The 15006-nt window shown below is 38.5% G+C and overlaps 1 pseudogene; it reads right to left on the bottom strand.

The window, feature by feature from the left end:
- LOC149226075 (cullin-3A-like) overlaps positions 1-9472 on the bottom strand; it is a 45691-nt pseudogene extending 36219 nt beyond the window's left edge.
- Between the last annotated feature and the right edge of the window lie 5534 nt (positions 9473-15006).

Consider the following 15006-nt stretch of genomic DNA (forward strand, 5'->3'; position numbering starts at 1 on the left):
TTTTGCACTTATTCAGATTAATGACTCTGTTCATATTGGTGGCCCAGTCTATTCCTAACAAGGCAGGATAGGGATTGCTGTCATCGACAATCTTTATCACTTAAAAACCCGCCTGTGTGCTCGCGCCTTCAATATCAACTGTTACCCCTTGCAACCTCCCCATAGGCAAAATCTTCTGTTGGTTCGCCATTCATAATTGAATAGGTGACCATTGTAATGTGGTCCTGCCCATGAGTTCCCATGTTTGCTTCGGTAATACATTCACGTCCGAAACCATATCTAGGATTACCTGATCCATTTCATATTCTCCAATCTGTGAAGTCAACCTCATTTCCCTTCCAGTGTGCAATGCATGCTTCCCCAATTTCCAGATGATGCGCAATTCCCCTGACCTTGTGCACCTGGTGATCAGTTCCTATAGTCTTTTAACTGCCTTGCTGTCGCACAGCAGTTTCATGCATGTCTCCAGAAAGGTAGTGAGCATTGAAAGATCTATTCCTAGCTCTGGTTGATCCTTACTACTTGAAGTAGAGGCCTCTGCAAAGCTCTTCTTAGTTTCCATGGATGTCTCCTTTGCGCGTTCTAAGTCAAACTTGGGTTCCTTTGCAGGAACCTTGTGAACCCATGTACTTTCCTCTGGTTGCTTCCCCTTATCTTCTCCCATGGCGGTGCCGCTTCTAAGCATCATGTTTACATTCGGGTCCTCTTCGGGTGGCTCAGACCTCATCATTTGTATATTTAGAGTCGGGGGAGGCTGGAATACCCCTTTCTCACGCATCTTTGTGATCAACGTAGGACAATCTATTGTTTCATGATCAAACTGAGCACAATACGAACAGGATATCCTCATCGGGTTGGTACAATCATGGGCATAATGCCCTGGTCCTCCGCAATTCTAACAAATTAATTGTCCGTGGCCACTTCCTAGTCCCATTCCACCTCGTCCTCAACTTTGCCCCTGAAATCCAGTGTGCGTTGTTAGGGCCTAAATCTACCTCAGGCTGAGAAATGTAGGATCTAGGGTAACATCAAACCACGCTTAACATGGTAGCTAGCCCTACCAGGTCAGGAGAGGGCTCTCTCCTTGTCAATCTCAGAAAATATGGCCAATGAAAGCTTGAGATGACTAATGTAATGATTGATTTTAGGCTAGGTATGTGTACAGAGGTGTTTTATTGAATTTGATGATGTTTTGTTGGCTCAGATGTGAAAGGTAGATTTGGGTCTGGGAATGAGGCTCAGTTTTGCAAAGATCTCTATGGGGAAAGGTAGGAAAGTGATTTGGTACTTCAAAATGAGTGATATGGAGAGATTTTAGACAGGTGCGGAGTTGGAGAGGGCATGAAAAACTCAAGGATCCTCTTCAATCAACTGAAAACATAGATAACTAGACAAACCCTAGGTAGAGCATTGCACTTTCAATGTATTCTACCTTTTATCCTTGTTTGATTTAGTTATGATGAAATAAAGAGAGATATGGCATACATAAAACACATGTAGACTTACAATTACAGAAGAAAGCACAATACCAAAGAAAGATGCCACATGAATCCCATAAAGTGCTGCAAACCACTGGTCTACTCCTTAGCCAAACTGCTGAAATGAGTATACAATGAAGCTCCAAGCTTTCCCAAAAGTCAAACCTTCTGCCAAATTACAACCCCTACACTATGAAATTCATAAAATATATACATTTTCTCATCCTTGTACTAAGGGAATTGAGCTCAACCATTTTCTTCAAAATAGAATCAGTTACATTAAACTTGGGTCGAATTTCTGAAAATAGGTGTTGAAGATGACCTCGTATCTCCTAAAAAATAGCACCTGTTACAAAACAGAAAGAGGTTTTTGTATATACGGTCATTTTGGATAAACACCTCTCTCAAAGTTGGGAAATTCATTTCCAGTTGCTCGTAATCTATTCCACAAAATCATCTCTAAAACCGAAAATCATTAAAAAGTTAAATATGTGAAAATGAGCTGTAAAGATCTAGTCACATATCCCAATTCGTGACACTTGTGAATAAACTGAAAGAGGTTTTGGTTATATGGCTCATGGTTAACAAAAAAATCCTTGTGTTTTGTAAAATTACTTTCCATCTATTTTCAAATGGCCCCGCCCTAAAATTACCAAAACAATAAAAAATATGAAAAATTTGCTTTGTTTTAATGTAGGCTCCAAATATCACTTTATATATCCCACATAGTAGCACCTGTGCATAAAATGAAGGATTTTTTTGTTATTTGGTATGTGATGAACAAAAATATCTTTCACTTTTGAAAAATTCCTTACCATTATTTCAGAAACTGATTTGTACTAAACTTGTCATTGTGTGCAGCCACTGACCTCAAAACATGCATAACCAAGAATCACTCATCCATTTTGATCATATCTTCTAATCCATGAGCCTGTTATGGGAGTGTGATATACTGTTGAAAATATTTTTCCGAGCTTCTTCTGATGGACACACTTGTGACATGTTTTGTGCTGAACATCATGTGCAAAACATCTAACAAAACCAGACATAGTAAGAGCTCATGTTGATCCTTGGTGATAGGCTGCGAAGACTGGAACTAACATGCGCCATCCCCGCATCTGGGTCGAGGTCTCTTATTTTGGTTTGCATCCTATAGGTAGGGGTACGATCCATAATTAGCTCGTAACTGCGGCAAGTGTGCTCATCGTGGCCTACCGACCTGCAGAAATTACAAAACAATTGCTAGGGTGTCTGTGTATATTTCTACAGCAAGTGACAATTGTCCATAATGTGTTTCCCTCTTATCTAACAGATCGCGCACCATAAAGTGGGTTCCCCTCTCGGCCCTACCTATGCCTCTAGTCTCAGCAGCATTGACCCTCCTCCTACCAAGTACTTTGTGAATACTGGGCAGTGATCCTTGTCATGGCCCTGGCCTTTGCACTTTATGCACCATATTTCCTCGAACGCCACTGGCCGCGGTGCCTTATGCTACTTCAAGCTTTGCATTTCCAAACACAAATTCTATAGTTATGTGTGGATTTTTTGAACTCCCAACCCAGGGTCTTATATTGGGGTCTCATACAATCTCATTGCCATTTCCAATGCTTCGGCCTAGGTGGAAAGTTTCTCTGTGACAACGCCATCCTCAAGTGCAGTGCCAGAGATGCTACAAACCATGTGCGATGCTGTCCATCTGTCAACATCATAATGGCTTCGCGGATCGTACACTTTAGCCGTTGATTCCAGGGAGTCTTGCCTGGGAGCATCACAATCTCTTTAAACCCGATGATTGATTGTGTTTCTGACTTTGGTTCGCTAAATTCCCTGTTGAGTGTATTTTGGATCTCTACTATCCTTGCGTTTGGGTGATCATTAGAATGCTTGATATACCATGTTAATGCGTGATCCTACAATGCACTCACCAATGTAGCCTTCTTAATATTATCATCCGTGACACCTTGTGCTTCCTATTCTTCTCTTACAATGAACCAGAATTGGTTCGGATCCTCATTCCCTACTCCTCTGAATACTGGTTGTTTGATCGCACTCACCATACTAAACTGTGGAGGTGGTGGAGGTGGAGTAGGTGGAGATGGATGTGAGGGAGGTGAGGCGGGAGGTAGTGTGGTTGGAGGTGGTAACTGTGGAATCCGCTGCCTTATCAAACTGACCGCACTCCTTGGAGAAACCTTCACGAGCTCATCCTCGCTCTCCCGTGAGGGTGAAAATAAGGGACTATTTTCTAATTCTTCACCACTTCCATTTCTGTAGATCTTTCCGCTCTACGTAGTCCCAAACATTAGTTTATTCGCATAACCTGCTTTTCACATAACAACATATTAATCTAGGTATTCAAAGATTTAATATACTTACCTCGCAGTCCATTGAGAAAACATCGCTCTGCCTTGCTGTAACTAACAGTCGTGTCTACCGTGAACTCAGTGATAAATCCTCCTATTATTCGGTCGAGCTAGTGGTCCACGACTCGCGCTATCTTATCTTCTGAGGCTTCTAGTCTACACACTAGTTCCAGATTCCACACTATTGGTTTGTCGAGCCTACACCTTCCTTGGCTATCTGCTAACTTCATGACCCACTCATACAATGTTGATGGAAAGGATGAAAAGAAAATCTCGTGGATTTTACTGTACAAGTAGCAATCCAACCACTTTTTCTCAGATACTTGCAGAGTTCTGTTTTCCTGTGTTGTGAACTCGTGAATCTTCTTGTCCAACCACTCTTCAATTTCCTTCTTTGTTGGGTTCTAATGGCATGACATTAGACATCCCTTATGCAGATCCCGGTCTCGGCCACGGAACCATTTGTTGGCTTAGTGGGGCCTGACTCAGGTTCAGAAGTGATTTAGCCAAGAAAATCTCGATACTACTGGCCCTATCGGCAATAGTCCGTAGAGCACGGACTGAGGTCTCAGCTGAAGTAGTATGGGAGGGTGCTAAAACTAGGTTTCCACACCCTAGGGATGTCTGATATGAGGTGATTGATACGCGGTCCAACCTTCGCACTTACTACACTACGCACACCTGTGGGTACCCTGCGCCTTATGATACTGTCTTCGCGTAATTCTAGCCGCAGCGCAACCTGGGTTATCTACCCAAGTATTCCTTAATTAGTCTTCGTTAGCTGATTACATTAAATCCACATATAAGAATTCATACGAGTATTTATCAAGTGCGTGTAGTAAATAAATAGAGTAAAAGTAATGTATAACAGCGACATAAAGATTCTAGAACAGATGCATAGAATAAACTTCTCTTTATTATCTTTCAATCCCAAGTATGGGCCTGACTTTGCCCTACACACTCAGCTGCAAGGGTATGCGCACTCAGTTTCAGGGGTCTGCGCACTCAGCTGTGGACTCTACTAGGCCTCTGCGCACTCAAGTGCAGAGCCTCTTCCTACCACTACGACCCAGTACACTTCAGAATCCACTCTGTGCTCTAACCATGCCTTCACTATTCTATCTATTCTCTCCTAAGCTTTACTCTCTTTACACTTAGAGCCTTGCTCCATTTATATAATCCCATTGTCCGCGGACCATGGGTAGGCTGACACAACTTTACATTAAATTACAATATTTTAGGGCAGACAACCCTATGACTTGATTATACACTTCATGCTCCGCGCCCGTACTTCGCGGATTTCTACATCATCTTTGACCAAAACTTGGGCTTTGAGCCCTCAAACCTACTGCGGGGGATCCCATGCCCAACAACCCTCCACACGATTCATCGTGACAGGCTCTCAATATGTCGTAGATCTCATCTTCCCTGACACACCCGTGGATAATCAAATTAGGTCCAATGAAAAAGTGATGTCCCCTAATCCAAGAATAATCAACACTTTTCCTAATAATTCTCTTTTTCTGATAAGTAAGGGGGAAACTTTCCTGTAGCAAAGTAATTGGCCATGTCTGCAAACCAAGGTGTTTTGACAGAAATAGAAAACAAATTTTCATCAGGAAATCTATCATTAATAAGAACATCCTAACCTTCATGGTTGAGTCTAGATAAGAAATCAACTACCTGATTCTCTTTACCTGGCCTATCCAATATTGTGATGTCAAATTCCTACAGCAACAAAAGCTACCTAGTAATCCTGTCATTAGTAACTGGTTTGTTCATGAGATATTGGACGACAGAGTGATCGGTGTGTACAAAAGCTTCATAGCTCATGATGTAATGTCTAAACTTATTAATAGCTTAAATCACAACAAGGAATTATTTTTCAGTTACCGTGTAATTCAGTTATGCAAGAGTTAAATTTTTACTAACATAATAAATAATAGGGGTTACAGGATCCTCCTTTTGACCCAATATTGCTCCTAGGGCTGAATCAAAGGCATTAGTGGAAATACGAAAGGGAAATTTCCAATCTGGCCCTCTCAAGACCGGTGCTGAAGAAAGCTTTTCCTTGAGTGTATCAAATGCAGCTTGACACTCATCATTTCAATGAAATTCAGATTCCTTTGTCAATAATTTAAATAATGGAGAGGCTACCTTTTTAAAATTTTCAACAAACCTTTTGTAGTAGCCTACATGTCCAAGAAACTCCGGACTCACTTTTGATTGGTTGGTGGGGGAAGCTTTGTAATAACTTCAATATTTGTCAAATCAACCTTAATTCCTGCAACAGAAACATGATGACCCAAAAGAATACCTTCATTCATAATCATAAAACATTTTTCATTACTTAATGAAAGATTAGTTTCTCTACATATCTGCAAAACTTTCTCAAGATTATGTAAAGCATCTTCAAAAGTATCACCCATAGCTATAAAATCATCCATATAAACTTTTACGCAATCATGCAAAAGGTCAGAGAAAATACCAAGGACCGCCCATTGGATTGTGGTCGGTGCATTGCATAGACCAAATAGCAATACCCTATATGCATAGGTACCTTAGGGACATGTGAGTGTTCTCTTTTCATGGTCCTTTGGAGCTATTCTAATTTAATTGTAACCACTGAACCCATCTAAGAATGAAAAATACTTTTTCCCTACTAAAGTGCCCAATACTTGGTCTATGAAAGGCAAGGGAAAGTGATCTTTCAAGGTAGCCTTGTTTAGTTCCCTATAATCTACATACACTCACCGTTTACCATTCTTTTTGTGGACAATAACCAATGGAGATACCCATCGGCTATCCGAGATAGGATAGATGACCCCTACATTTAACAATTTTTGTAATTCATGTTTCACAATTTCCCTTAAAGCGGGGTTCATCCTTCTTTGTGGCTGTCTCATGGGCCTAGATTTTTCTTCTATATAAATATGATGAATGCATGTGTCTACGTGAATGCCTCTCATATTTGTATATTCCCAAGCAAAAGTGTCTGAAAAGTTTTTCTGACCTTGAATTAACTATTTTTCTTATTCTAGGGTCAAGGCAGAATTAATATTCAAAGTTTTTACAGGAAAGATCTCAACTACCTTACTCCCCCATTTAGTCATGGAATATGCAGGAAATGTAGATAATAGGGTTGAGTGTAGTTCGGATATTGTACTATGTTCATGAAAATCCTACAGATTAGTAATGATATCTAAATTATGACTAGACTACCCTTCTTCTTGCTGTGAAAAATTAAGATTAGAAACACAAAATTTTATCAAATTCTCTTCTGAATTTTATGTAAGGCTCATAGCTTGGGCTATTGTCAAAACTGGTCAGGTGCATTCTAAATCATGCTCTTCTTCTTCAACCCAATGTGTATTTTCTGATCTTAAGAGGGGTTTAGTAGGGGGATACAAATTAATGTGCTTTGTTTTAGCTCCATGAGTGATGGTCATGTTTCCAGACCTACACCCTATATAAGTGTCTGTCGTGGCTAGCCACGCTCTCCCCAAGATTAGAGGATTCCCTCCTAAGTTGGTTTTCGGTTGAATAACATAAACATCTACAAGGTACTTCCAAGAATATAATGAGATGAAAATGTCTTCTAATACCCCCTCTGGCTTTACCTTAGACCTATCTGCTAGCTCAAACATGGTAGGAGTAGGTAATAAGTCAAAGGTTCCTATACAAGATAAAGTCTCCATAGTCATCACATTAATGGGTGCACCCAAATCAATCAAAGTGTTCCTTATAGGATTTCCATTGATAAAGGTGGTAACCATAGGGATTCCACGGTCTGCATATTTTTCAGTAACAAATCAGATAGACATTAAGACTGCAAGCTTTCCACCTACTTGAATTGTAGACAATTATTTATTTTGTCTTCTTGGCCTCTTGGTACATAGCTCCCTCAATGTTTTGGCATAAATTGGGATATCCTTAATTTCTTATAGTAACAGAATCTTAATGCACACATTTCTTAGTTCAGACACAAGATCAAAATCGGGTTGTTTTAGTTTCATTTCCAACCTCACTGGAAAATGAGGTTGGACCGTATGGGATGAGGAAGGTTCTTGTGGCCTTGAAGTAGGTTTTTTCTGCTGGTTCAAGTGTGGTTTCAACTTCATGCATTTATAGAGTATCTTCCTCCACAATATCTTCAATTATTCTAGGTTAAGTAACCAATTTTTTGTATCTAAGCTAGATTTCTTGCAGCGACATAGGAAATTCCTATAACAAAGGAACAAAAATTTCCTACAGCGACTATGGTGCAATACAATAGGTAGGAAAATTGGGATAAGTGACCAATACAATGTTGTGAGCAGATTGGATGGTTTTATAATTGGGGTTAGACAATCGCTGGGAACGAAGTTGTGTAGGATGAGGTTGATTTGGTGGGGTAGGAAATTGAAGCTACTGTTGTTGAGTTTGAATCATTTTATGTTGTGTGGGCTGTGGCAGATAAAAATTTTGAGTGGGAAAATTTTGTGTAGTAGGGTAAGAGAAATTACCTTGTTAAGGCTGTTGTCAAGGCCAAGGCTGCTAGGGCATTGGAATATTCCACATCTGATTTTGAGTATAAGGAACTTAATAATGCGATGGAGATATACCTATAGCACATGCTTGTCATGGTATTTGAGATGGCATTGCATAAAGTGCATTGACAACCCCCTGATCTGCTAGATATGCTGCTTTAATTTTAGGAAGTGAAGGACATTGACCAGTGGAATTCTCAGCTTCACAGATTCGACATACCTCTATGCTATCTGCAGGACATTCCCTCAAGGCATGCTTCTTCCTGCATTTCGAACAGAACACGGCCAGGGCTTTCTCCAGTTCCTCTTGTTTCTCCTGTTTCTTCTTAGCGTACAAAACATATAATTGCAAAGATAAAGTGCTAAGAATATTAGTTTTAAAAATTTCAAATAGATTACCCATTTCAGCTCTGGTTACTCCAGCTCCAACAATTGACTTAACAAACCTGGAAGAAGTATCTCTTGTTCCTCCTCCAACTTTAGAATTTCCTCTTGAATATCACCGACATAGCTCACATACCTCATCATAGCTTAGCTTTTATATGTCACCTCCTCCCATTAAGTTGAAAATCTCCAGACATTCCAGTATGATTTCTCTAAGAAAAATTGTTCTTTTAGTGTCCTTTCTTAGTTGATTCATCTTGGATCTCTGCATATTGTACTAAAATATCTCCACCAAATCCTCAATACTCTCCCCTTCCTTCTGAGTCATGCCAAAAATTTCTTCTCTGAGGTCCCTAGTCTTGCAATAATCTTGATATTTCTTTAAGAATACCTTTTTCATTTCATCCCAAGTTGTAATGGAGTTTTAAACCAACCCCATAAACCACCTGAGAGATGGATCCTTCATTGTTGTAGGAAACAACTTTAGCTTATGAGCATTGGAAGAATAGTCATAGCTCTTGCATAACACATCAAACTCGTACAAAAAGGCATTAGGATATTCACTCGAGACTCCACAAAAGTTAGGTAAGTTTGAGGGAGGAATATTCTTCATTTGAGTTGCTCCACCAGTCTCCCTAATAGGGAATTCAAATGTGACCAGTTCCTCTTCCTTCTCATCATATCCATCTGTGTGGCCAATTCCTTCTTCATGAGCCATTCTGGACCAAAAATAAGTAGGACCTTTGTAAACTATAGATTCTGCGGAATCAATGGTTTGAAATTCTGGTTCTTGAATAGGATTAATGAGGAATTCCTTTTCAGGCTAACCACTGAGCAGAGATGTTGTCTTCCTTGTGAGGGGAGATTCAAAATGGGTAGCAACAGAAGATTTTCGTGTAGAAGTTGCTACTGTAGAAGTAGGAATATGTTTTGGGCTCTTTTCAGGACCACAGACCTCCTGTTCAGACTCTTCTTCCCTTGCTGCCTTATATCTTGTAGACTTCCTTTTCCTTGCCAATGTATTAGTAAGTGAAGTGGTGCTCACACCACCACAAAATACATTTGTAGATGTTGGACCCTACCATCTAATATGCAAACAAATTCAAAGAAAATTACTTACCAAACAATCAGGACACGGATTTGGCGAATTTCTGACCTCTATAGGTGCGTAGGCTTTTCCCTTTGTCTTACCACTTCAACTCCCATAATCCTGAAAATTTCAAACAATACATATAATACTAAAACAACTTAGTATTATCCCTTAGCACCTCCCCAACAACGACACCAAAATGTTGAGTCAAATTATAGACTTATGATTTGGTTAACATAAATCATCAACCGAGGGCAGGTAAGCATATGAGATGCTACACAAAATATATGCAAGCTTAATACTGTGAGTGATTATTAATCTAACAAGTCGACCATACACAGAACCAATGTCTCTTGCCTGCATCAAAATTTAGTAGCAAAGGCTATGGAGTGGATTGAAACATCCCTCTACAGCTCTTAGTATTGCTGATGTTGATTAGAAAAGATAAGAAATCAAACTTGCAACAATTTAAAGAATTCACTCAACAATGTAAATCAAACTTTGATTGAATGAAATCCACACATTAATATGAAACTTATTCATTCAATCATTTCAAGCTGATATATATCAGAAATAGTACATTAGCTATGTGAACAAATTACTACTACAGAACAAAATTAAAATACACACACTACACTAAGGGAGTTGTGAGCAAAGGGGGCCCTCCCTCACTCACAACTACTTCAAAATTAGAATAGATTGATCAGTAAGATGGAAAAAAAATATAATATTATATTAGATTGAAAATTTCACAGTCAAGTATAATCTGATATATAGTATCAACTGAAGCCAACCCAACAACCCCCTACAATATAACATAGAGCCAAATTTATACAAGTGCAAAAGACCGCATGTGGCTCGAAATAAGGAAAACTACTAATCTGAGCCAATGGCTAACAGTACTGGTACAAAGTGTCAAAGTTAGCTATACTAAGTCTAATACATGACTGAAAGCATGGATTAGACAAAATTCGTTACATAGATGTAGTCTTCCTTCATACAGCCAATGAGAAGAGATCTGCAAATCTGGGTGGTTTCGTTGGTATATTTGAAACAACCAATCAAACAACGTCCATGTATGATGAATTCACCACAAAACCTATGTTCTCGTTTGATTTAGAAATAAGTGGAACATAACTAACTATCGATTTTGCTGTAGGAAATCTGGGCAGTTGCAGGAAATTTGTGTCTGCAAGAATTCTGGAGCATCTACAGGAAATAGGATCACACGAGCTATCTGCAGGAAATGCAGGATTATTTCGAATCGAAACAAATCTACATAAGAACTCTAAATTAGTTGGCATGATAACTCAATAAGGAAACAACTAGCTTAAGGAATGCTTAAGATTAAGGTAAAAGACACTTTTTCATGTTAATTTTCATACCTCTAGCATATAGCACCCTTTTGGCAAAAAGTCTAGATATTATAACTGAAATAAGCATAATAGGGGTCAAGGATAGCTCAAAATGGGAGGGGTAAGGTCTAGAAAAGGTGTCAAAATTCGGTAAAACCGTGCCTCAACACCCATGGAAAAATTCTCCAAATAACCTATACCCATGCCATTGGGAAAATTCCTCTACACAAGGACCAATCTGGTCTCAAAATTGGCAATTCCTTGCAGGACTAGCCAACCCATCTGTCGGGTCATTACCTTAGTCATAAGCACCATTCAAAACTCCTCTCCAATTACCCCGAGATTATCCGCCTCCATTGCATCATCAACTACCTGATCAACCAAGTCATAATCCTAATAATTGACCCATCCAGTATTTGGAAACTGTCAATAATTTGCAATATGACTCCACATCCTTCAAATGTAATGAGTTGTGGTTAAGATCTAGATGAACGATCTTCCTAGAATATGATATAGGGAAATAGGGGTAGGTAGAGAATGAAAACCTTACTGAAGAGAAACCTTTAACAGAACACTCTTCATCACATGTAGTTATCACTAAAATAGAAATGCCAATAAATTAGCAAAACAACAAGAGTCTGCTACAACTATCGATGTTGTTCCACCATACCCTGAGAGACTTACTGTAATTGAAACGTCAGTTTATTCGGATTTTGACCATATAGAGGAATTGAAAAATTTATGTATTAAAATTCCCATTCTCTAGGTTATTCGAGACGTTCCAATTTATGCCAAAACTATTAAGGAATTGTGTTAGGAAGCCTGGGAGAAAACCAAAAGACCCTCCTATAGTCCATGTGTTAGGAACAATTTCTGACCTTGTCCTAGGGAAACAAGTACCTACTAAGTATGACGATCCTTGAAACCCAGTAGTTACCATTCAAATCTAGGGGCATAACTTCCCAAACACCCTTGTGGACTTAGGAGATACAATAAATATCTTGATTGTAGAAAATTGTGGGATCCTTGGGATTACAACATTTAAACCAACCACCGTTATGTTGGAATTGGAAGACAGATCGATAGTCAAACCAAAAGGCACTTTGGAAAAAATTATCGTCTTTGTGGATTCCTATGAATACCTAGTAGACTTCCTAGTTATCTACCCCAGAAATCAGTTGGATGGACACCCTCTTATACTATGAGGGCCATGGATGGAAACTGTAGATGCATATATTAGGCGTCAAACAATAAAAATAACAATCATAAAAGGGACTAGTGTTAAAAACCTCATCCTATATCCAGCCTCCAAAACTAGCCTATCAATTAATAATTATCAACCATCTCCTCTAAAATACAAGGAAGAAAATCAACATCCTCCTTACTTTAGATGAAGCTCTTACTTTTAAAAGGTAGATTGAGGATGATGTGATTAGTGGTTTTATTAACCAACTATCTACCTTTGGGAATTTGGCATGCCAAATTTTAAAATAAATGTTCAATAATAAGGCCTAGGGAGATCCATTAAATGTTCCAAATAATGATAGTATACTCACAACTATAGTTCATAATAGTACTCCCATTGAAATTGAACCAGGGAAGACTTTGAACATCAATGCTAATCTAGATGAACTACAACGTGAAAAAATGATTCAGGTCCACCAAAAATATAAATAGGCCTTCACTTGGGAGTATTCTGATATGAAAGGCATCAACCCTCAATTATATACACATCATATTTACATTGATAAATATGCCCATGACATTCACCAACCACAAAGAATATTAAATCCACACCTTAGGGACATAATAAAACATGAACTGCAAAAGCTTCTTGATGTTAATTTTATATATCTTATTTCTGACAGTCAGTGGGTTTCACCTCTAGTTGTGGTCCCCAAGAAAAATGGAAAATGGAGAATTTGTGTGGATTACAGGGAATTGAATAAAGGTACACACAAATATCATTTCCTCTTCCTTTTGTATATCAGGTCACTGATACTCTTGCTGGGATTTTTTTTTCTTTCCTTAATTGTTTCAGTGGATACAATCAAATCCAAATTTCTCCTGAAGATTAGGACAAAACCACATTTACCTGTCCATGGAGGACCTCTGCATACATGGTTTTACCATTTGGGGTGTGTAATGCACTAGCCACCTTCTAGAGAGAAATCCTGAGTATTTTTTTTTATTTAATTAGTGAAGGACTTGAACTCTACATGGATTATTTTACCCACTATGGTAATGAATTTGAGCAAGCTTTATAGAATCTGTAGAAAGTTCTCAAATGATGTATTTCCACTAGATTGTTCCTTAGCAATGAAAAATGCCACATGATGATGGAAAAAGGCGTAGTTATGGGGCATTATATCTCCGTTGTAGGTATTCAAGTTGATCCATAAAAAATTGAGGTAATTGTTATGCTGCCTACTCTGCATATGCAGACAGAGGTACACAATTTCCTTGGTTATGCTGGTTTTTATCATCGCTTTATAACAAATTTTTCAAATATAGCAACACCTTTGTATGTGTTAATGGGAAATGTGGAATTCAAATGGACTGACAAATGTGATGTTGCTTTGCAGATCTTAAGAAGTTGGTCTCAACAACCCCTATGTTATGAGGACCACATTTGAACTTGCCATTCCATATTTCAGCAGATGCATCTAATACGATAATAGAAGACATACTTGGGAAAGAATAAGACAAGAAGCCATATGCTATCTATTATATTAGCAAGAATCTTACACCAGTAGAGCTAAAATACACAGTGTTGGGAAAATAATTTTTAGCTATTGTTTGATCAATCATTAAGTTTCGTCAATATATGCTAGGTCCCTATACTACTAGTGTAATCCCTTAATGTTATTAGTACAACCCCCTTATTGTGCCAATGTAGTCCCCATATTGTTATTATTGTGCCCCCATAGAAGCCCCCTATTGTTATTATTGTGCCATTACATTATTATTGTTATGTCGGCCCTGATTATATTATGACCCCTTAGACTCCTATATATAGAAAGGAGGTTTTGTCATTTGTATCATCCAAGAATTGTTCATTTGTGTAATGTAAATGAGGTTGCCCCCTCAAAGAGGCTTATTTATAAGGTGTTCATCTATATTTTATATCTCTTTGTGAGCTGGTTTCATAACATTTGGTATCAGAGCTTTGGATTCTAGGGTTTTGTTGCTCCAAACAGGTCATCGTGGCATGTTCACTATAACTTTTTCGCTATGAAGTTTTAGAAGCTAAAACAAAAACCCCTTTGAGAAGAAATCATATCATCCAACAATTGTTCATTTGTGTAATTTAAAGGAGGTTGCCCCTTGAAGAGGCTTATTTATAAGGCGTTCATCTATCTTTTCTATCTCTTTGTGAGCTGGTTCCATAACATTTGGTATCAGAGCTTTGGATTCTAGGGTTTTGTTTCCAAATAGGTCATCGTGGCATGTTCACTATAACTTTTTCGCTATGAAGTTTTAGAAGCTAAAACAAAAACCCCTTTGAGAAGAAATCACGCTGAACCTCTGGTCCGAATTTCAGGTCTTGTCTCATTATATTTTCGGAGATATGATTTGAGGAAGTTAGGGTTTTTGAAAGCTCCAGAATTTCATCTAAAACACATCATTGTGGAATTTTCTCTATAACATTTTTGCTACAAATTTTCAGAAGCTAAAACAAAAACCCATTGGAGAAAAAATCGATCTAAATGTTGGATCTAAATTTCAGATATTGGCTCACTATATTTTCGGATATATGATCTGAGGAAGTTAGGGTTTTTCCAGACTCCCGAATTAAATCCTAAA

This window comes from Pinus tabuliformis, chromosome J (assembly GCF_031772625.1).
Source record: "Pinus tabuliformis cultivar Carrire ecotype Pingquan chromosome J, CPIR1, whole genome shotgun sequence".
NCBI lineage: Eukaryota > Viridiplantae > Streptophyta > Pinopsida > Pinales > Pinaceae > Pinus > Pinus tabuliformis.